General features: G+C 41.3%; 1 protein-coding gene across 2 annotated transcripts in view; it reads right to left on the minus strand.

The window, feature by feature from the left end:
- The window catches only part of FAM110B (family with sequence similarity 110 member B), a 163,225-nt gene extending 139,082 nt beyond the window's left edge, over positions 1-24,143 (minus strand). For both annotated transcript variants that reach the window (XM_055128698.1, XM_055128697.1), the window contains exons 1-2: positions 23,829-24,143; positions 6,576-6,656 (exon numbers count right to left, since the gene is read on the minus strand). The gene's annotated coding sequence lies outside the window, so the exon portion shown is untranslated. The remainder of the gene's footprint in view (positions 1-6,575; positions 6,657-23,828) is intronic.
- Between the last annotated feature and the right edge of the window lie 384 nt (positions 24,144-24,527).

The following is a 24,527-nucleotide window of genomic DNA, read 5'->3' on the forward strand; positions in this document are numbered from 1 at the left end:
CAAACATTCCACGTTTTTATTGTAATACCAAACTCTATAGCATCCCCAAAATTTGTAATGCAGCTTTATGTCTCTGACTTTTGCCTTGACCTGTCCAATACTCTGAGTGATTCCCAACTCATCCGTTTCTAAGCTAACACCTTTCCTTAAAGCAGGGACGTCTCATTCAGCTCAGATCTTCCCCCTTTCAGAAAAGTCACCCTGGAACATTCCTGGCCCCACCTTTTGGGCTGAGCACAGTCTATACTCTCCTCTTAGGCTCCTGGGCTGCACCTTTGCTCTGGTGGAGGAGAGGCTCCTGACGGGTAAGAACATGGGGTATCTGTGTAGAGAGCTGCCCTGCACCGAGCAATTTCAAGGAAAAGCTAGCTAAGTATAAGAAGATGGTTAGTGAGTCCTTCCCAGGCATGATGAAAGATCCAGTTATTTCAACTAGAGCCAAAACACTGCGGTCAGAACCAGAGAGGCCATCTCATCTACCAACAGTCAGCGCCAACTCACCTGCCACCTGGCTGACCCACAATGGGTGCAGCCACTCTGGGAGCCATTGGGCCTTCAGGAGAGTGAGCCCTACCCACACTTTCCTAGCATCTTCCTGAGACATCTGAATCCCCTATCAATAAGAAGACAGGAAATCTAAATCACTTTTAGTTCCTTAGTTTCAGGATCACTTGTTATGCAACAATGGCTGATTCAGACTTTATTTCCATTCTGAGCTTTCCATTCAGAATAAGCATTTATCTAAAAGGATCTTATTTTATACATGAAAAAAAAAACCTCATCAAAGGACAGTAAAGGATATGTTCTTGCTCCCTCAGGCCATAATCACAAAGAGATCCCAGTTACCTCAGGTTCTAAAAGTGGTTAAAAAATACCCTAGTTTCTTCTATGAGGAGTAGAGATTATTGGGTCCACTATATAATTAACCATAAAGATAATAGGTTAACTTATGTAATAAAAATATTTCAATAGCCTATGAACTTAATATCATGAGCAAGTTTCTTAATAGAATGTACTTAAGTTATAAAATACCCATCTTACTAGATTTAACTCACATCTTTGTAACCAAATAATTGCTGTAAGGGCCACTTCCAGAAATACTGGGGGCCATGTGATGTCCAGGTGTGAAGTCAGAGCCTCTTACATGCAAGACACCACTTTAGCCACACTCTTGCCCCCTACATCCTTGTTATTTTTTAAAAAATATGCTTCAACATCAAAATAATTGGCAATATTTTTATGTAAGGAAATAAATCTAAATGTGAAAATTACCTTCACCATAATGTGTTGAATAGAATAGCATATACATGTTTTTAATAGTTTCCCAATATGTAAATTTTATACACTCTAAAATTAATATCAGCCATGCATCTGAAAATAAAGATAAATATTAACTTATCATTAAAAAGTTCAACTTCCTAAGTAAAGGTGATTATTTTATTAAAACAATTTAAAAATAAGGAAACGAGTATCTTTTCATGACAGAAAGAAAGCTCTCTGTAATCATTGTTTTAAAATATTTTATTAAAAGTTGAATATGCTCCAAGAACAGATTTTCATTAAGATTATTTTTAAATAAATTATGAAGATCATAGATTTGCTCTCCAGTATCTAAAAAATGTTTAATAAATTGTACATCCCCCAAGCAAATTAGAACCGTAACTGATATTTGAAATATAAAACCTAAAATGGTTTTTTTCTTTCGCAGACTAAAGAAAAATGAAAAAAATATTAGGGAAAATATCATTGTATCACTGTCATCCCGTTGCTCATTGATTTGCTTGAGCGGGCACCAGTAATATCTTCATTATGAGACTTGTTACTGTTTTTGGCATATTGAACACGCCATGGGTAGCTTGCCAGGCTCTGCCGTGCAGGCAAAATACTCTCGGTAGCTTGCTGGGCTCTCCAAGAGGGGCTGAGGAATTGAACCTGGGTCGGCAGCGTGCAAGGCAAATGCCCTATCTGCTGTGCTAGGGAAAATATATCATGATTTTTTAAGTATTGGGATTATGCTAAAATGTGTAGAATTCATTTCAAGTTATTTTCAAGGGCCTCCCAAGCAGTGCTCAGAAGACCCCGGAGTCACTCCTGGTGGAACTCGACCATCCAGACCCCTCATTAGTAGGGTCTACAGTGCAATACTACAAAGACCAAATAATGGGGGCCACCAGCCTTCTAATGTGGAGGAGGGGAGCCATGCAGTGTCGATCAAACTTGGGCCCTTTTGCATGCAAGGCGTGAGCTTCAGAACTTTGAGCATTTCCTCCAGGACCATTTCAGATTCTCTTTTTCTTAGGAGGGAGATCTTGGGACCACACCCATTGGTACTCAGAAGTTATTCCTGGCTCTGTGTTCAAGAGTGATCTCTGGTGGTCTTGTGGGGAGCTTATATGGCACCAAGGAATGGAAATGGGTCAGTGTGTTGCAAGTCTCTTAACCCCTGAGCTATCTCTCTGCCCAGCTCATTTCAGATTCTCACTGAAAATTAAATATTCTGCCACCACAAGGCTCCGCTAGGAGGACTTTTATAATCTTTTGGTTCTTCACAGCATTTCCCCTAAGACATCAACCTTCAATCACCAGCCTGGAATCCTGCAATTTACTATGCCTGGGGACGATGAAATTTAGCACCACTTAACTCTAAATCGAAAACTTCATGCAGATTCTGGTCACCAGGGAACACGTTAAAAAATGCTAATTCACAGGACTAGAAAACTAGAAACTCTGGGGAAAAGCCAGTAATTTTTGCTTTAGCGGCCTTCCTTGTAACGCTGGTATGTTTATTGCAGCCTAGGAGTCATGAACTCTGAAAGTAACCTTTGCCTCACTGTCACCTCTGGGAGCTCTAGCTACTCCCCAACTCTCACTCAGTGAGAGACAGACTGCTGCAGCATCTCTGGTGTTCATCGGGGTACCCTGTATGGACCATGGAGGTAGGTAATCTCCAAGGACCTTTTGAAGAAAGAACTGCTATCCATTATGTGCTGACTTGTTCCATTTTGCCTGGGCCCATGCCAAAGCCTAGAGAATGGAAGGCAAAAGCCGAAGCTGGCCAGGATCTCATGCTGCACGCAGAAGCCCTGCTCCCAGGAGGCGCCTGCTCCACTCACATGGACAGCACAGTGACAGACACTCCCAAACCAAAGGCCAGCTCCTCCTCTCCTCCTGCCCTACCAGCATTTATCAGTTTGTTTTGGTGTTAAATACAGATGTGACCTTATTTCCCAACTCTCTGCCCCTGAGAGGGGACCCTGAAGAGACTGTTAATCTACCGTGGTGTCAACACAAAGCTTCTAAGGCTGGAAAAAAGAAATCCAAAATGAGAAGCTACAAAGACGTTCCTAGAAATGGCCACAGCAATGGGAAGTTATGGGTGAAGTTGACATGTGTCAGGATTAAATAAATCTGACCTCAGATGATGGACTGGAGCGACAGCACAGTGGGTAGGGCGTTTGCCTTACATGCGGCTGCCTGGGTTTGATTCTTCCGTCCCTCTCAGAGAGCCTGGCAAGCTACTGAGGGTATCCTGCCCACACGGCAGAGCCTGGCAAGCTACCCGTGGCATATTCGATATACCAAAAGTAGTAACAACAAGCCTCATAATGGAGACATTACTGGTACCCGCTCGAACAAATCAATGAATAAAAGGATGATGGTGTGATAGTGTGACACAGTGTGACCTTAGAGGACTGTCATGTCCCTTCTCGTGGCCCCCTCCCTGTCCCAACAACAAAAAGTCTAATTTATATGGCAGCCTATTCTAGCCTGAGTCCCCTCAAACCATGCATTAGCTGAAAATCTGGCTTTCTATCTTTTTTTCTTCATGAATTTTGATTCATGATATTCAGAACACACCACTCAGCCATCTCTCCACCCATAAGAACTGTTTCAGTCTGCTTAGTTCTTATTTTCTTTATTTTTTTCCTTTTTGGGTCACACCCAGCGATGCACAGGGGTTACTCCTGGCTCATGCACTCAGGAATTACTCCTGGCAGTGCTTGGGGGACCATATGGGATGCTGGGAATTGATCCCGGGTCGGCCGTGTGCGAGGCAAATGCCCTACCCGCTGTGCTATCGCTCCAGCCCCAGTTCTTATTTTCTAAGTCTGATCTGTACAATGTTGGCGAGCTGTCTCACGCAACACCCAACCCTTCCTTCTTGAAGGACAGCCACAGTGCACATTTCATACTCTGACCAGTTGTGGCATTTCACATTGTTGTATTCCAATTTCAATTCTCTCTGGGATATATATTCTCTAATAGGAGGCTTTTGCCTTTTCCTCCAGAGTAGACTACTCACTGATAATTTCAGTCACCCTTAGTGCTAGAGACAGTGCATGAATTCTCAATTTGGTCTCTGAAAGGAAGTTGCTAAAGAAAACCCACCCCAGGGGCATCACATCCCTTGGAGGCAAGAGAGATAGAAAGGGCTTGTCTAGGTAGAGTGGAACTCGGGCTACTCTAGGAGCAGCCTCGGGTACAAAGGCACTAGCCAGGGACCACGGCAAAGTGGTAATTTCACTGCATCAGGCCAACGCAGGAGAAATAAGACACAGAGCCCAGGAAGGGGAAGAATGGGCTGGGGAGGTCAGCGGGCGCCTCCCTTTCTGCCCTGAGCCCGGGCTGCCGTCCAGGCTCAAGAGTGTCTGTGAAATACCAGCTCTTCAATTTTCCAAAGGCTTGACGATTCCATTTCATCTCTTGGCACCGATGCCCCCCTTTGTAACAGGAATCTAGTAACACCAGCCCTGCTAGTTGCTCTGGTGAAAAGTGGCATAACCTCAGGGGATCCCCAGCAGTCCTACCGAGGACAGAAAACTACCTACAGAAACTTTGTCCTGCTAGAACAAATATTTTAAAAGGAAGCAAGCATCTTTACATGAAGAATTCCCATCCTCTCCCCTATCTCCAGCAAAAAAAATTAATAAATAAAAAGAACCCCTTAGACAGATGAGTGGTGGAAAGACCCGAAGTTCTCCTGTCTTGCACAATGAGAACAGCAACTTCCTTAAACACATTTATTGTATTTAACTGTAACCCACATGAAACCAAGAACCCTAGCTCTGGCCGCTTTCAGTTTAGAGGCTCCCCTAACCTTTATGCTAAAAAATGCTGTGGTGGTTCCACATTAGAAATAAATGAGAAGGAAAAGAGCAGAGGTCTAATCACAGGGAAAGTGCTGATCTTTCCAAAGAATGACAACCTACAAACCACCCCTAGAATCAAATAACCTACTTCTTGGTACAGAAGGGAATAAAACTAATACCCCAAGCCTCTGGGGAGGCTGTTCTCCTGCTACCACACCTGTTCCAATGGACCACATTCTTCTTATTCTTTCATTCAACGTATTCTGTTTGATGATGACTGGAGCATTTGTAAATTCTTTTGGGATTCACTCCAAGAGATTGATCCTGCACCAACATCCCAGACCAATTTCACAAGACCAAAGGCCTGTCTTTTCTTTTTTTTCTTCTTTTTTCTTTTTGGCAATGCACAGCAGTTACTCCTGGCTCTGCACTCAGAAATTACTCCTGGCAGTGCTCAGGGGACTATATGGGATGCTGGGAATCGAACCTGGGTCGGCCAAGTGCAAGGTAAACACCCTACCTGGTGTGCTATTGCTCCAGCCCCGGCCTATCTTTTCTATGTGCAATACTACTACCCAAATCTACCCAGTTCATGGTGAAGAAACATCACCAAACCCCAACCTTAGATATTCTATTCAAAAGATGATTCAGTTAAAGAAATTTAGTTTTTCCATAGGACAACTTAGAACTAATCTTTTTTTATTATTTTATTTTATTTTTTGGCTTGTTGGGTCACACCCTGCGATGCTCAGGGGTTACTCCTGGCTTTGTACTCAGGAATTAGTCCTGGCGGTGTTTGGTGGACCATATAGGATGCAGAGAATCGAACCCGGGATGGCCGCATGCAAGGCAAACGCCTTACCTGCTGTGCTATCGCTCTAGCCCCATAACTAATCATTTTTACTAGAAATAAAATTCAACCTTTAAATACTTCTCCTCATTTACAGGAACACATTATCTTAAGGGTGCTCACTTTCAAATTTTATATTAAAAATGTAAACTTCAATAATGCTAAGTAGTAATTTCTATTTTTTCCTGAATTAAGAGTTTAAACCACCAACTTACTAATCACAAGTGACATTAAGAAAGGTCATAGTCTTACATTTTATTTCAGTCCAGGAGGTTTTAATTTTCAACTAACATTTAAAAAATAATTAGAATGCAGAATTATTTGTTTTTGTATTTAGCTTAACAGATATTACATGGGTAAAGCTAGAATGTTCTTCGAGAAATAAGAGTTTGAAGGCACTCACTTCTTTCTTCTTTTTTTTACTTTATTTAATGTAAATAAATAAATAAATTTTATTTTATTTACTTTATTTAATATTTTCATTATTAAAAATAAATTCAGTAAATCCCAAAAAGTAAATTATCAAGACACTTGAGGTTTAGAAGTATTTCAATCAGACACTACTTACTATATTTCCTTCAAAGATGAAAAAAATCTCAGTTACTTCAATATAAAATTTTAAAAGTCAAACTCACAGAAAGAGCAGAATGGTGGTTTCCAGGTGCTACTTCAAGTGTACACACTTCCTGTTATAAGATGGTTAAGTTCTGGGAAAGCTGGAAAATAACAAAACCAATTAGGATAAAAATACTGAATTAATTTTCTACATATTATTGTTACAAATAAAACACTAGAGATAATTATTTTATTACAGTTACAGACCAATTCATACTGTTATTAGAGACAAAAATTAGAACTCAGAGGCTGGCAAGATGGCTGAGAGGGCTCAGATGGCACATGCTTAGCACGTCTGGGCCCGGGTTCTATCCTCCAGCACCTCAGAGTCCTCCCAATCCTGCCAGAAGGAACCCCTGGACACCACTGCATGTGCTTAAAAAAAGGTTAGAAATTGGGATCAAAGGCTATTCCCAACAAATTAGGAGGTGTCCGGTGATATTCTCTACATTACTTAGCCCCCACTCATAAGTACCTCTAAGACTTACGAATTTCCTTGTTATTTTTCCTTCTATCTATACAAAATTTGAGATTCATGACAATACGGTATTAACCTTTATTCCAGGCACTCACTCTCACTGCAGTGCCTAAGCATACGAGCACTCAATAAATATTTTCAATGAGTGGACTCCAAATAATTCCAATGGTATGGCTAGTATGGCTAACCTCCTTCTAGATCACTAAAATATATACAACTAGACCTCTTCCCAAACAACCTATAACATTTATGACTTAAGTTTCTCGTATCACTGGAATAAAACAAGTTGGGAAGCCAAAGCATCAAGCAATCATTTCTTTTTTTTTAAAACTTATTTTCATAAAGTTGTTCACTATAATGGATTGATTACATTCAATATTTCAACACCAACACCGGTCCACCACCATTACACCTTCCCACCACCATTATTTTTGAATTTTCCTGCCGACACTCAAACCTGCTGAACAGGCAGATGCTAGATAATTTATTTTGTATTGCTCATTATTAATAGCATAACAAGCAATATGTCGTGTGGTCACGCTCCTAGATTTCTAAAATCTTAGATAGTTAGGGTCTGGGGAAATCTCTGCAGCGAGCTGCTTGGTTCCAAGATTCGGGTCCCATGACTGCAATCATTGTCTGATACAATAATCAGTACTAGATATTCTGGGAACTAAATTCAATCAGCTACAGATACTGCCGTACTACTAGCCACAACTCGATGTTCTCAGAGTTGTTCTCAAGCATATCAGAGAACACACTCCAAGTGTACTACAGAAATCCAAATATAAACTTACAGAATTGTTCTGATCTTCCAGTCTAGAAACCTTATTAAAAAATGAGGTTAGCTTGGCAGGATTTGTTCCTCGTACAGCTATTCTTGCTTTTATTACCACTTCCTTTTATTCCAGCACACAACCATCTGCTTAACACTATGTTTTAGAGTATTGCCAAAGATCTGGAGTAAAAAAAAATCAATCAATTGTAGACTGGAACAGCAGCCTCCATTTGAAAAATAACACAACCTACAAATGTGAACCATGGATTTCATTTTAAATGTTGCACTAGTAAGATTTTAAAATAAGTAGGTAAAAGTACTTTGGATAACCTATTTTATTTGATATACCCAAATATTATCACTAGAACGTGCAAAAAGAATTATGAGTTATCTCATATTTTCTTCTCAAACTGAATATCTCAAACTGATGTGTATCACAGGTCTAGAATCAATAGGTGTTTTCTAAAAATTCAACGCATTTCTCTTGAATTTGGCACATCCTGTCATCTCCATGTTCCTTTGGGGTACTGTTAATAGTGATATCTTGATTCCATATGCAAGATCCTGGAGCATCTGAAAGATGACTGAAATTCAAGGAGCAATCTACTGTCAGTACTATATGTATTCACAGGTATTCACAAGGAGCTCCTGGATTGAATACAACTTACATCCCTCTATAAAGTCTCACAATATTGGTACATATGCCCCAACAAATTCAAGCTAGTCAAACTGATGTTAACCATGAACTATTTTTGCCCAAAATAATTTCACACACATTTTATTTCTCTCCTCATACCCTCGTATCCTTGGATAACCTTAATTTTACTACTAGTAACCACTGCCCTATCTTTTTATTTAGCGTTGTCTATTAAAATTTAAATCCTTATATTTCACACAGGTGAAGAAAAACTCCAACTATAGTTGTCTTTTCTCTTCTGACTTATTTTGCTTTACATAGCTTCATCAAGTTTCTAATTTCATTTTGTTGCGAATAGTAAAATTTCATCCTTTTAATTTTTTTTAGTGACTAGCATCTCATTGTATAAATACATATCTTCAGTATCCAACAATTCATTGACAGACACTCCCATTTCTTCCCTATTTTAATTATTGTAAGTAATGCTGCAGTTAACACTGGAGTGCATATAAAGTCCCATGTTTATGGTTTCATATTCTTTTGACAGATACCCACAAGTGCCATTGCTAAATCACATGATAGCTTTATCTTTAGCTTCTCAAGGATCTTCAATAGCATTTTCCAAAATGGTTGCACCAATTAACATTCCCACCACAGTGATTACTTTCCTTTTCTCCAACCCTCTCCAACACACGCTATTGCTGCTTTGACATAAGCCATTCTCACAGACAGGTGTACGGTGATATATCCATGTGGTCTCACTTTGCATTTCCCTGATGATCAACAGTGATGAGTATTTTTTATATACCTTATTGCTGGACATACATATGCCATTTTTGAAGAATTCCATTTCTGAGGATTTTCTATTAAAATATTTGCATGCCTTTACCTTACAATAAGTTTTGGGTTCTTATTATTAGAAGAGACATACTTTTTTAATATATTCAACTCACTGGAGCATCACAAAAAATGTGACTGTTTCTTTTGTTCTTTTGAATAATAGAAGTCAAGGAAAGTGACCTCCTATAGAGGAGGCACAATAGAAGCATCTTCGTAGGAGAACTGCTCGGAGTAAAGCAGAAACTTTCAAATGCACACTTCAGGCAGAGAAATAAACAGGTGTCAAGAGAGGAAAATGCTTAGGGAAGGGCCACATAGGGCAGAGAGACCAATCCAGAAGGATCTGGAATGGCACATTAGCAAGACTTTGTCTTTGGACATCTGCTTAGGACTTCGAACAGCTGAGCAATGTGACAGACAAATAAATATTTCAGCAAATTGTGGAACAAGACGCTAGAGGCAAGAAAAGGAAGGGAAGAAAGCTGAGGCAGGAAGCTCAGGAAGGAAGGAAAAGATCATTGAGGCTCAAGCTAAGATGGAAGGGTATCAACATTGTGGAGAGGTAGGAGGATCATTTTAGAACAAAGGTAGGGAACATAGGAAGAAGATATGTCAAAGAGATCTAGCACCCAAATTGGAGCATCAGGATTATGGTAAACATCACTTGGGAGCAGAAAAAGTAGTGAACACAGGCCTCCTTCTTTCATCAATATGCAGGTGTCTTCAGCTCCCAGAGCCCTCCTAGCTTTAGCTTTAGCTCAGATGGAGGGAGGAAATTTTGCCCCTGTTAAAATGAAGGTTGTTTTGTTTGTTTGTCTGCTTTTAATGATTTCTAAACTACCATTTCATTAAACCACAGAGAATCAACGAACCTACTAGTAATCTACAAACAGGTAAAACAGTTGCCTTCCATGGCATTTGCTACTTTAGACTAGAGAAAATCACCATTTTATTACAAGAAGCAACGTTTGTATGAAAGTTTGCATGTAACACATCAAATGAAGAGTAAAAAATAATCTTCTGACATCATATATCCATTGTCCTATTTTTCCTTCTATAAAGAAATGGAACTCCCTAAAAGAGGTAGTAAAAAAGAAAAAAAGAAATAGGGGCCATGGAGGTAGAGTATAATGGGTCTCGGGAACTTGCCTTGCATCAGTTGCTAAAGTTCAATACCCATCCCAAGCCTGCCTGGAGTGATCCCTGAGCACAGAGCCAGCGGTAAGCCCTGAGTGCCATCATATGTAGTCCAAAATACACACACACACACAAAAAAAAAAAGAAAGAAAAATAAGCTTGTCCAGGTAGTGTTTCAGTGATCAAATATGTGTCCCACATATGTAATCAAACTTCCCAGAATAAGGAAGGGCTTTGAAACCTTCTTTTTCTTCTGTAAAAAAAAACAGACATGTTTGTACTCCACTGCCAGATTCCACGTATGCATGTCGAGGATGTACTACTGTGAGACACATGTACCCTTTCAAGTGGCACATTGACAACATTGTACAAGGATCCTTCCAAGGATCACAGAGGGCATATATCCATATTCTCTTATCAGCTGGGAAGTTGGGAAAAGTACTACTCTGAAAAGGTATGTTCACTACGCAAAATTGGCTCTACTGTGCACCATTTATAGCAGCCAAAATATAGAAACAACCTGAATATCTGGAAGAGAATAAGATGTGTTTTACACACACACACAGAGGAAATATTATTTAGCTATAAAAATGATGTAATATTATTATTTGAAACAAAACAGAGCTGGAACAGAATAGGCTAAGTGAAATAAGTCAAAAAGAGAGAAAATTACCAGATGACTTCTCTCATGTGTGGAATATAAAGAAACAAAGAAAAAAAACCCAAAAGAAAACAGACACTTGGATTCTGACTGCAGAACCGAAGGTACCAAAGGAGGGTAGGGTGTAGTGAGGAGGGAATAAAGGATTGAGGGAGTCCAATGGACTATGGTGGAGGGGTTTTGGTACTTTGGTGCTGAGCTGAGTACAGCAAACATTTGCAGAGGTGCTAACAGTCTAATTAAAAACATACAACCTTATAAAATAAGACTATCTTATTTTTAAAAATTAATAAAAATCCTCTGTCTTATCATTTAATAAATATCAACCAACCAGACTTCTGGACTCAGCAAAGACATACATATAAAAGTATACACAATTTTCAGTCTGTTGAAAATTTTGAAGTTGATTCTATTCTCTAAAGCAACTCAACCCCCAAAAATAGATGAAGCATTGTAGCACTGTCGTCCTGTTGTTCATCGATTTGCTCGAGTAGGCACCAGTAACATCTCCATTGTGAGACTTGTTACTGTTTTTGGCATATCAAATATGCCATGAGGAGTTTGCCAGGCTCTACTGTGTGGGCAGGATACTCTCGGTAGCTTGCCAATCCCTCCGAGAGGGACGGAGGAATCAAACCCGGGTCAGCCACGTGCAAGGCAAATACCCTACAAGCTGTGCTATCACTCCAGTCCATAGATGAAGAGCCTGAGAAAATTCCAGAGTATTCTATTAGACTAGATTTTACTCTTGACTTGGGGATTAGAGTCACTGAATCCCATGTAGGAAAAATAATCAATGAAATTTTTCACTCAATAACTAATTACAATTGGGCCCCAAAATCTACCTACAGTTGGGTCCAGAGAATAAGGCACTTGCATGTTGCTAACTTAGGTTCAAACCCCAGCACCACATACAGTTCCTGTGAGTGGCATTATCAGTGACTTGAGCACCGAGCCAACAGTAGCCCCCAAACATCACTGAGTGTGGCAATAAAACCTCCTCCATGCCAAAATACCCCAACCTGGTAGCCATGGACAGGATTTTGTATCTCAGGACACCAAAATCTAAGAATTCTTTAAATCCCTCCTAATTGGTTCTCTCTATCTGATGGTTCCACAGCCATGAATTAAATAGACCAATCTCCACGGTTGGTTGAAAAAGTCTACTTATATAAGTGGACATAATGCAACTGAAATCTGAAAGTGAACTCTCTCAGAATTAATGTTTTGCTTACAGGCAAATAAGTAATTCTTTACCTTCTGAAAACAAATGTCAAAGAAAACATATTAAAATTGCATATAAGCAGAAATGCATCAACTATTTCAACCAGAAGGTGGCAGGTATATTGGGAAAATTTAATCAATATTAGTGAAGTGCTTAAAATAGTGCAGAAACTTAGTAATTACTTTATAAGGATCTGACTCAATAATAATATTATTACCATCGTATTATAGTGACTGCATTGCTAAAGGAAGAAAAATAGAGCAGTCAATAATCTAAACATTTTAAAAATGATACAGTATTCAGTTCCATCCTGTGTTCAGTATATTAAACAATAAATATCAAGCAGAAAACTAATAACTCTACTATTGAAACAGAAAAACATGTTTTCCTTTTTCAAAACATTTTCCTACCTGATAAAGTCAAAGAGCAAATAAGACTGAAAGCTGGAAATTAGACAGAACTATGCAGTATAAACATGATATTAAAATTTAATATGGATAATAAGTGACAATGTATAAAGGGAAGACTTAGCTTCTCATGCTCATGTTCATGAATACCACCTCCACATACTGGTCTTGGGAAAGATAACTATTTCAAAACTTCCTCAATACAGGATCAAAAAGATAGCACAATGGGCTGAACACATGCTTTATACTTGATAGGGTTAGATCCTTAGTACCACATGGTCCCCTGAGTACCACTAGGAGAAACTCTCAAGCACTAAGCTGGGAGTTGTTCCTGACTACCTACTGATGTAGCCCCTCAAAAAACAAAAATAAGTTCCAAAAGTCTACCCAATATCTGAGAAACTTTGATTACATTATAATTATTGTCGTCGTCATCATCATCATCATCATTATCATCATCATCATCCCACTAATCATCGATTTTCTCGAGTGGTCTCAGTAACATCTCCATTTGTCCTAGCTGTGAGATTTTAGCAGCCTCTCTGTACTTGTCCTTTCCAACGGTGCTGCATTGGAAGCTCTTTCAGGGTCAGGGGAATGAGACCCATCATTGTTACTGGTTTTGGCATATTAATACACCACAGGGAGCTTGCCAGGCACTCCTATGCGGACAGGAAACTCTCTGTAGCTTTCCAGGTTCTCCCAGAGAGAGAACTAGGCTATAAGATATGAGCTTGGTTTTATAGTCTCTGGATGTTGGCCATTGATGGGATTTACATTATAATTATATAGTTGTTAATTTCATAGGCTTAAATTGGTGAATGACAGACCACTCAGTGCAAGATGCAAAATGAATCCGTCAGGGTTTTGGAAAGTGTCTGTAATTCTTGACAGGATGAGTAGTTCTTTTACAAGAACAGTGGTATGGTTGTTGCCTCACTTTTCTCACTTAAATAATAGCACCGAAACTAGATACCATAAAATACATGATAAAAAATGGCAACCAGATAAATGGAAGAAGGAAGTATTGGTTAAAGAAGGTAAAAATGTAACATGGACTATTCATTGAGTAGTGGTCACAAAGCAGTGTCTCTTCTCTTTACACTTTAAAAAAAACAAAATTTGGATACAATACTTTTACAAAATGTTTTTTAAAGCTGTCTACCTAATTACCCAAAATGTTTTGATCACATTATTAAGCATATGTTATTAATTGTATATGCATCACCATAAATGGTAAAACATTATTCTGTGTATTCATATGTTTCTGGATGAAATAACATTTGTTTGGAGGAATGCAGAAACCTGATTTTCCTCCTAGCTTGGGTGGGAATTATCTAATCCATTGAAGGATTAAATACAACAAAAGAAAAAAAACTGAGAATTCCATCTCTGCTAGAGCTGTTGAGATGAATCATCGATCATCATCTCTTGCCTTCAACCTGGAACTTATACTGTAAATTCTCCTGGATCTCCAGTTTGCAGAGAGTAGATCGTAGAAATTCTCAGTCTCTATCACTAGATGAGATAGTTTTAAAGAATGAATCTCCTTTAGATAGAGAAAGAAAAATATACCACTAGTTCTGTTTCTCTGCAGAATTCTAATAAAAAATAATGCAAATAAGAAATATGACCTGATAAAAATAAATCAAAATAAAGACATTTTAGTATTTAAGACACACATGTATAAGGATATACAAGAACATCTTGGTATGCTGACTCTAAAGGTCTTACAATGTGTTCTTTTTATCACTAACTCACAGTACCAGAACACTTTTTGGGAGAGGACCAGAGAATAGAATGAATCTTTCAACAGTTGAATGCTTTACACTGAAATTACTTTGGAAATGGCATGTGGAAATAGCAGTGGGGGATTAACAACTAAAGTAGTTCAGTCCTGTGCTAGTAGATTCTGAGGAGAAAATACCTGTAAGAAAAATCAGATTAACAAATCAGGCCACATAAGCTGGAACATGTCACATAGGGACAAACTGCTCTAATAAGGGAAATATGGCCCTCCAAACAGCTTATATTGAACACTAGATAATCACATAATTGCACGCATGCACACACACATGCTCACACACACATATACACACATGCACATACACACAAGTGCACGCACACATGTGCACACATTATAATTTGTGTTATCGATCATTTCTAAGAAATATTAACTTAAAGCCAATTTTTAAACAAACAATAAGATGTACTAACAAATCTCTTTCTTTTTTAAATAATAAAATACCATTCTAGCTAGTATATTCTCAATTTTGGTAAATACATTCTAAGTTTTATTATGGCTATTCTCCTGATTCATGCTGCAGGTTAGATCAAATCCTAAAAAAGCTATGAAGTATACCTATAGCTATTCATAAAAAAAAAAAAACTAACATAATAACATCTCCCTTTCTAAAAAGAAGAATACTTACTGAAAAAAAAAAGTCCAATTCCTGAAAATCACAATATTCAAATAAGCATTTGAATGAGCACAGGCTGAATAAAGGCAGACTAAGGGTTTCAGAAACCCCTAACTCACAGTTAAATGTACAGGCACTTCCCAAATCACCTGCTCTAACTAAAGACAAAACTAATCAGTGCTACTGGAGACTACTAGTATTTTCTAACATTCTGAGTTCACAATTACCAATTATGTTTTGCAACTATTTTTGATGACACATGGTTGTACCAAGGCAGGGGAAAAAAAGACTAATTCTTCATTTGCACGCGGATGTGTGAATAAATCTATACACATACCGATGAAGATGGAATGTCTGCACAAAAACTTGAAACTGTATTTACTTTTTTTTTCTTTTTGGGTCACACCCAGCAACACACAGGGGTTACTCCTGGCTCTGCACTCAGGGGTTGCTCCTGGTGGTGCTCCGGGATCATATGGGATGCTGGGAATCGAACCCGGGTTGGCCGCGTGCAAAGCAAACGCCCGACAGGGTGTGCTATCACTCCAGCCCCAATATATTTACTTTTATTTCACTAAATTTTAACCCCAAAATTTTATTTCATGACCAAGGATTGTGACAGGTTTGAAGCTTTGATCATATATAAAAAGTCTTATTTTTCTGTGTATGATTTTCTTTGGAAAAAAAAAAACACAAATAGCATCAAAATCAATACACCGACCAAAGTTGTTACAGGAGTGCACTGTCACAAGTAGCAAAGTAAATCAGAAATGGTGGGGGAATAACTTAAAGTCAGAATACATGTTCAGTGTTGGAGTGCCCAGAGCTCAGTTGAAAACAGATCGGTTACTTTCCTGCCCAGTGCATTTACCCATCATGTTGATTCTTGTGACTTTTACAGATGCTAAGTACCTGAAAACTGACATCTAGAACATGTGATGGTCCTTGAGACTCAACTAGAACAGAAAGCAAAAGATTCCCTGCAAAATACCAGGACAAACACGTAAGTAAGTCCTACTCCCTCCAGAACACCATGTTCCCAAATATGTTTTCAAATAATAATTCCCTCTCCTCTGCACAGCAGTTGGGCGTTCACCTTTCACCGGGCCGACCTCAGTTCGATTCCTCCGCCCCTCTCGGAGAGCCCGGCAAGCTACCGAGAGTATCGAGCCCACGCGGCAGAGCCTAGCAAGCTACCCGTGCGTATTGGATATGCCAAAAACAGTAACAATAAGTCTCTCAATGAGAGACGTTACTGGTGCCCGCTCAAACAAATCGATGAGCAATGGGATGACAGTGACTCCTCTGTTGAAGTTTCCTCAAAACGTTCTATCAAAGACAACTTGCAAGTCCCTGCCAGATCTCAGGCATATACATCTCAGCTGGAAAATCAGCCATTCGCAGCATGAAACACAAAGTCACAAGGCCAGGGAAGTGGTTCAAATGGTTAGAGCACATGCCAGTGTCCCCGTACTCTTCGTTCCATAAATACCTATTAATCCCTGCAGTGTGGACTTACACTGTTTGGAGATTATGAGTGGGTCTAACACCTTACATGGCTGAGTTCTTTTCAATCTCTTGCCTTTTGGTGAGGCAAGAGGAAGGGATATTCCCAAGTGGTGCTCAGTAGGATGGACAGGGGTGCAGGTGTCCATTGGTGATTCTCCACCTACACTTAACCAGCGGCTCAGCTTAAGGGTCTGAGGATGTCATGTTTCCCAGGCTTTGGTGCTGGGGATATCCAGGCTGTGCAAATGATGCTGGGAATTGAGCCTGGGTTGCGGTCATGCTAGGCATGTGCCTTTCTCTATTCCATCTGCCTTCTCCCCTCCATTCATGAAGCAGTCTTCCAGCTATGGGGCAATCCCCCTGGCTCTTGTATCTACTGTCCTTGGGTGTCAGCCTCATGTGATGCTACCCTATATTCCTATAGCATATTATGCCTTTGGTAGCAACATAGTTTTACATGCCTTCTCTAAGTATTGGTCCTACTCACCATACTGGTGGATGAATCCCTCACTAAGGAAAAACCTCAGGTCATTCTAAAACACAAGATTTGACTGATATTTAAATATGAAGAGAAATAAAATACAAACAGGCAAATCTCCTTAGTTTGGTCTTCAGAACATATTAAATTTCACCAATTCTAAGACACATCTGGGTTTGTTTGTTTTTTTTTTGCCATTCTGCTACCTGACATCCAGACCCATATCACAATAGGAATGTGTGTGAAGCTTATTTTCTTTCTTAAAGTCTTAAAAATAAGGATCCTTCATTTAACCAACAGTGTCTTAGGTGCCAGGAAGTTGAGAATTCTGCAAACAGCAGGCTCTCTGCATCTCAGTTTTCCCTCCAGATCAACTGGTCCGGCTCACCACAATAGTCTCTTAACTGGACAACTGTCTGCACTCTTTCTCAGTTGTCTATCATCAGAAATATAGACAGGGTGAATATGGGAAAATTAGAGCCTGAACCACCATGTGTCACATGCTTCAGCAGTTCCCACCATCTTTAAGAAAATTCCCTAGAATCAGCAAGGTCCTGCAGACATGGATCTTCCATGGTAAGACTCCAGTTCTTCAAAAAGGCAAGTTCCATCTGCCACAGGGCCTTGGCACAGGCCATCCTCTTTGCTCACAGGCCTTCTAGTGGTAGCCTTCTATTTTTTTGTTTATTAATTTATGTCTCTCTTCAAATTACCTTCTGTGAGGGTTCACAGGCCACCAAGCTGATGAAAATGTCATCCATATTCTTGGCAACTCTTGATGCTGCTCCAAATGTGGTTTTCATGTATAGTTAGGCATTATTACTTGTTTTGTTTGTTTAGGGACCACATCTCACAGTAATCGGAGCTTACTTATGAGCTGAGCTCAGGGATCACTACTGATGTGATATGGGGGACCATGAGTATCTGGGATCAAACCTGGGTTGGACACATGCAAGGCAAGTTCTTTATCTGCTGTACTATATTGACACATTATGCAAAATGTAGTATTACACAATTTCATCTCTATGCAAACGTATGAAGTATAATTATGTACTAGATAGATCAGCTTACTATACACCTCCATTATATGGTAAAACCTATCAGAACTATTGTTATGTATGAAGTTCCTATATATGGTTTTTGAATTACTAAAACATTGTTCATACATAGGATTGTGTATTTCATTTTATTATTTATTTTCCTCTAGTTTTCATTATAAAGCCTCCAATAAGCCGTTTTTCCTGGCCAGTGCTTATCTCTAGTGGCTGGCATCCAGTTGGTCCTCTACACATATCCATTCAATGTAATAATCATAATTAAAAAAAGACCCAGTATTACAGTATTTGGCCTCATTTCATGAAGCTGTAGTCAGTGGGACAAAAAATAGCTGGCAACACCAACTTCATTTGAGGTGTATCTGTGATTTCTTATGGAAAAAAAACTAAAGTTCTCATTTTCATTACAGGAGGATTTGCTTTGCATTTTAACATAACCACTCAAAAATTAGTCATCAACCTTGGAATTGTATTCTTTAAAGTGTGGAACTGGATAATTCAAAACCACTCATCTTGCTCTGATACATGAAATATGGGGTTATACCCAGATTGGTGCTTGTGATCATTCCCAGAAAGACTTGGGGGACCATGCCAGTGCGGGGTGTAACCCAAGGATCCAGCAAGTAAAGTGTATGCTCCATCCATTCCACGCATGTCACTCGCCCTAGAATTTTTACCCCTCTTCTAAAAACCTACCTTCCAAATTTCATATTCCATTGGCTTGTATTCATTTTTGAATGTGTTACCAAGTGTTTACAATTGTCAAATCTCTTCTTAGCACCAGTTTCTATTTACTCATTCAAAGGGCCACTGGTGTCACCAAGTGTAATGGAAGAAGAAACTGACTTGTTCCATCTTCTAGGGTTTCCTTAAAACAAAATAAAGTTTGTAAATTTGAATGTTGGGTTCTTTCTGACTGATCTTCTGAGAGGCAAAACTTAATGAACTGATATCACGCATGTGTGTATTCTGATGCCATGTTTTAAAGTAGAATAAAAATGTATTCAGCAACAAGGAAAAGCCCTGACTCATTTCTTTGTGATCTTTAGTTAACTATTGAATGATGTCATCCACAGACAATGATAAACTATTTTTTTCTACTGCTCATCTCCAAAATTTTACAGGCAAATCAGCTCACAATTTATGTTTTCACAGTTTAGAATAAACTATACATGTAGCTTTTTTGATAAACACCCTAGTCACTTTGTGTTCTTTCCTGAACATTTTTGTTGTTTGCTTTGGGGGAGGGTGAGGCAGGGGCACAACTGGTAGTTCTCAGGGCTTACTTCTGGCTCTGCACTCAACTATCCATCCTGGTTGAGCTCTAGGTCCATATGTGGTACTAGGGATGCATCAGCTATGTGAAAGGCAAGCACCCTTTCCACTGTACTATCTCCTGACCCCATTTCTGAACATTTCTTAAGTATCACTCTTTTATTTCCATAAAGTCTTGAGTACACACATACACACATACACACACACATACGCATACACACACACGAAAAAGTTTACGGGGCTCTCAGTAAATTTTTTCAGATGAATATATAGAATGAAAACTTCATCCAATGTTTGAACAATCATCATAATCCTTGTGATGTATTTAATTGATTAAAACAAAAAAATCTCTGTTATCAATGGTAAAAAAGTAATTTGGGTTTAAGAAAATACAAATTTTCCTGAAGTATACAAACAAAATAAAATAGCAAACAAAACAAAAAACAGAATCAACATTCTTTATTGCCTCATAAACTAAGCCACTTGCACTAACTTAGAGAAACTACCTCTTCAACCTTCCAAAAGCAAGCAACTTTTAATAAGTGATTAAGAAATCCTAGAAGGTTCTGCTGAAAATAAAAGGCATCATTAATTCTCTTATTCTAGACTCCTTAATGACCAAAGGTTGTGCAGGCTACGAAAACACACTTTACTAAGTTGAAATCTGATTTACTGGTATCAAATCCCAAAAGAATGTTCTAAACAAACAGAGTTCTGCAAAGCATCGTGGAGACTGCACAGGGACCCTGATGCACAGGTCCATTGAGTTAAAATCACTGCATCAGGGCCTGGAGTAGCAGATAGTACAGCGGGTCGAGCAACTGCCTTGCACATGGCTGACCCATGTTCGATCCCCACACGGTGCCCTGAGCCTGTCAGAGTGATCCTGACACAGAGGCAGGAATAAGCCCCCAGAACTGCCAAGTGTGGCCCAAAAACAAAACAAAACAAATAATCACAATTTTGGTGACTGGCAAGAACGCCCAGCAGCCATGCTCTGGGACCTGAGTTTGAATCTGGCACCACGGGGTCTCTCAAGTGCTAAAGACTCTAAATCATTGGGTGGCACCAGCACCACTAGGCCGAGCAGCTCTGCTCTGCTGCCGAGCAATTGAGCCACACTGTCCAGTGGCTCAGTACTGCCAGGTGTGGTCCCCAGGGCCCCTGACCACTGCTTTGGGGGTAAAGGAATAACTTTTTAAAATCAAATCACAGCTTGGCAACTTACTAAGCTAGGTAACCCAGGCAGCCCACTTCATGTACCTGCAGAAAGGGTGAAATGTGGACTAGCAGCTGTCCTGGGGGAGGAAAGAGAATGGACTGTCCACTGCACAGAACGGGGCCAGGCCCAGTGCTGGCCTACAGAGGTCTTCAGCAAACCCTAGTTCTGAGTGCTTGCCTCACTCCCCACCCCGAGGCTATGCCATGACTTTATTCTAAATAGTCTCACTGCATCACACCACAAGCAAGAAAAGGGCAAAAATTCAGAAAAATTAGAATTAACCAGAGAATGTTGCTCTCTTTAAATAAAGTCTGGATGCAATAGGTTCCTCATCACACTTCTCTCTCCAAAATCTTAAGTTTGGGAGGAAAAAAAATAAAATAAGGTCTGTCTGAGATCCTCTAGGTTCAGATGCATCCATCTTCCTTTAGGAGAAAATAAGAGTAAAGGGTACAGTTGAACATTTTCCAGTTTTCTAAATTTTAGTCACCTGATGTATAATTTTCAAGTATTGTCATAGGGTTTTATGAGTACAGCTTTCCAATACCACATCTCCCACCAGTATCCATATCCCTCCACCAACATTATCTCAGTGAACACCCTCCTGCCTCACCCCTCAACTCACCCTCCCCACATCTTCCCTGCAACCTCACTGACATGGGAAACTCAGTTCTGTAGACCAGTTCATAAATTCTGTTGCTTTTGGTCTTTTGCCACTCCCCTACTATGCGTCTTTATAGTCCACATACGAGAAAAATGATTTAACTGCAGTTTTTGGTTTTTGTTTGATTTTTAGAAGGAAAAATCTAGCCTAATGAGTAGTCTAAATATGTGAACAAGATAAAAGACAAATGTTTTTTTCAAAGTTTATGCCTACAAAGATGGTGAAGTGTCTGTGCAAGGAAAGTGTCCTTTGGGTAGCGGGTAATGCTACTCCCTCGGCTCTCGGCTCTAGTCAGGCGCCCACTCGCCTGCTGTATGGAGTTTCCCACAGCACCATCTACTGCCATGCAGTGCCTACAGCAGGCTCTGTCTGCAGGACTCCAAGAGTTAATGCCATGCCTTTGCTTAGCCAAGTAAATTGCTTAGGAATGAAAAAGATGTCACTTCAAAGGGAATGTAGGGAAGGAGAAACCTCAACATGAACGTTATCTCCTGACAATCTTTGAAAATATCTTAGTAGCAAACATAAAATATGTTGGTTACTAACGCAAGGATGAGTCAATAGGTTTCTTTCCCTCTATAGGTCCTTAATGCTTGAACTCTGTACACCCTACTCCAAAGATTTAAAAGCATGTGTAATAATTACAAACTCTGGTTGATATATAGGACATATGATTTACCTTCTTATTGTCATATGGTTTGAGGATAGAGTTGTGAGTCCAGGTAACTAGAATGGCCAGGCCTCTCACACCACTGGGCCTGAAAGGACACTGAGTTTTCCTAGCTAGGATTCAAACCTGGAGCCAACTAGACTCAGAGCTATAGTCTTAGAGATCCATTCCCTAAGGTCTACTGAATCAATTTTCAGCAAGCATAAGGTCAACAAAACACTCTGTCAGTCATAAGCAAAATAATTCTACCCCAATTCTGATCTAAAATTAACCTTCAGACCACAATCTGAAATTTCTTTCTATGAAGTCATTTTCTGAGAGAAATATACACACAAGCTGTATAACAATTCCAAATTAAGCCACCTGACACTTACCTGGCATTGTGTTCCCAGGTGATAATGCAAGTAAGTGCTTTACGGAGTATCAAGTCGATGAAATATTGCTCCCTATTCAATCAGTGACTTTATTGATGTACAGCCTCATAATATTATAGATTAAATATCATTGGGTAAATCAATAGAATGCTACCACTTTTTTTTTCTGCTTATCATTATCTTGCCTTTACATTAAAATAACTAGGCTGACTAAACAGCACATCTGAGTTTGAGACATTACAAAATAAGTACAAGTGAATATAGTTATTGTCCATGTTTAGTATCTCTTCCCACCTTATCCTACTTGCTGTGTTTACTGTACTCAACAACTATCTTTTAACGCCAACCGGGAAAATGAAGAAAATGGAAGTCCTGCTATTCATCTTGCAAAAACGCTGATGCTACTATCAAATGTGTCTGTACAAAAATAGACCAGTTTGTTGTCCTCAACCACAGCCAGCCACGCAGCGTTCTCACAGATGTGTGCCAGATTTTTGCCCAGAGCACGGTGGTGAGAAAAATAAAATAGTGTTCCTGTCTTAGGCAAGAAAGCCAGCCTGCTCGTTTTTATTTTTATGGCTCAGAAAAATCTGTGCAAGGATCTTGTAAGGGTTAAAAAGTCAGACGCCAGGTGTTTTCTTTTCACTTCGCAGAGTAATTGAAGCACACAGCAAAGTTAGCCTGCAAGGAGCTCGAACTGTCAGTGCCATTCACACTCCCAGCTCCTGTTCTAACAATGATCGGAGGGCACTGGGCTGGGCAGCAGGCGCCAGCTGCTTCCCCGCAGCCCTCCTGCCCGTGGCTATGAGTTCCACCGGGTGATGGGGGCACGAACGAGTCTGGGACCATTTAATCCTCTGTCAAATCTCTCTGCTTCCAAAGAAAGTAAAGACAATGGAGACGCCGGGTGGAACTGGAGGGCAGGTCCCCAAACTTTCAGAACCTCTGAATCTGCATTTTTTTTTTTTCTGCAAGAACTCCCCGCCTGGGTTAAGAGGAGATGCTGCCCAGATACTGACCATCTGAGATTCCAGACCATGCCCAAAGCCCGGGCTAAGTGGGGTCCACGAACCTCGGCGAGCCCACTCCTGCCCGCTGCAAGCGGCAGGCGCGCTGTTCGGAGCCCACCCGGGTGCGGCGCGGCCGGCTCGCCCCGGCCCCGGCCCCGGCCCCGGCCCCGGCCCCGGCCCCGGCCTCCCCTCCGGCCCGGGACGATTCCGCCGCGCGTCTCCCGCCGGCCGGCCAGGGCGCTCGCAGCCCGCGCGGTTCCCCCAGGCCGTGCGGGACGCGGGCACCGCGCCGGACGCCGGAGCTAGACACCCACCGGCTCTCGCTGCAACGCCGGTGCTCGCCGTCTCGGCATTGTCCGCAATCGGGGCGCGGGGAGGCCACCCCGAACCCCAACCCCGCTACCGCGTCCCCGCCCCCCCGGCCCAGCCTTACCGCGGCCGCGCTCCCAGCCCGGGAGCCGGGGACCGATGCTGCTCCGGGGCGAGGCGAGGAGGGAGGGAGGGAGGGTCGGGGCCCACCCACCGGGCACGGGTGCCTCCCGGGGATCGCCGATCGCGGGGGCAGCGGCTGCGGCGCGCGGGCCCAGGACGCGCGGCCGTGACGGGGCCCGGCTGGCTGGCGGCCGCCGCGGAGCTTCGCTCGGCACCGAGTGGGAGGGCTCAGCCCGCTTCCCCGGAGACCGAGGGAGGAACTTGGAGCGAGTTGCCGCGGCCGGGAACGCGTGGCCCCGAGCAGTGTGCACGCCCCTGAGCGCCCCGCCCCGCTCGCATCCCGCCCCCCAGTGCCTCCCCTCTTCCCGTCCCCACCCCCGCCCCCGCACACCCCCTCCCGGGCCCCGCCGCGCCTCCCCGCGCCGCCACCCCGCGGTGGTGCTCGCTGTACTCCCACTCCCCTGCCCACCTTAAAGGCCGCCACACCGCCACCCCTGCTCCGAGCCCCCTGGCAAGAATCGGGTGCGTCTCAGGGACCGGGAAAGCCCAGACCACCACCCTTCAAGAGCCCCTTTCTGGAGCCCTACCTGTCCAGAGCAGCGGAGAGCCTGACAACTTTCTCTTCGACAACGTCCCTAGACTCAGCTGGGCCATCTTAGTATTGACTTGGACATTCATAGTGAATTTCTGGAGTCTTGGA

The sequence above is a fragment of the Sorex araneus genome, chromosome 2 (genome assembly GCF_027595985.1).
Source record: "Sorex araneus isolate mSorAra2 chromosome 2, mSorAra2.pri, whole genome shotgun sequence".
NCBI classification, from domain to species: domain Eukaryota; kingdom Metazoa; phylum Chordata; class Mammalia; order Eulipotyphla; family Soricidae; genus Sorex; species Sorex araneus.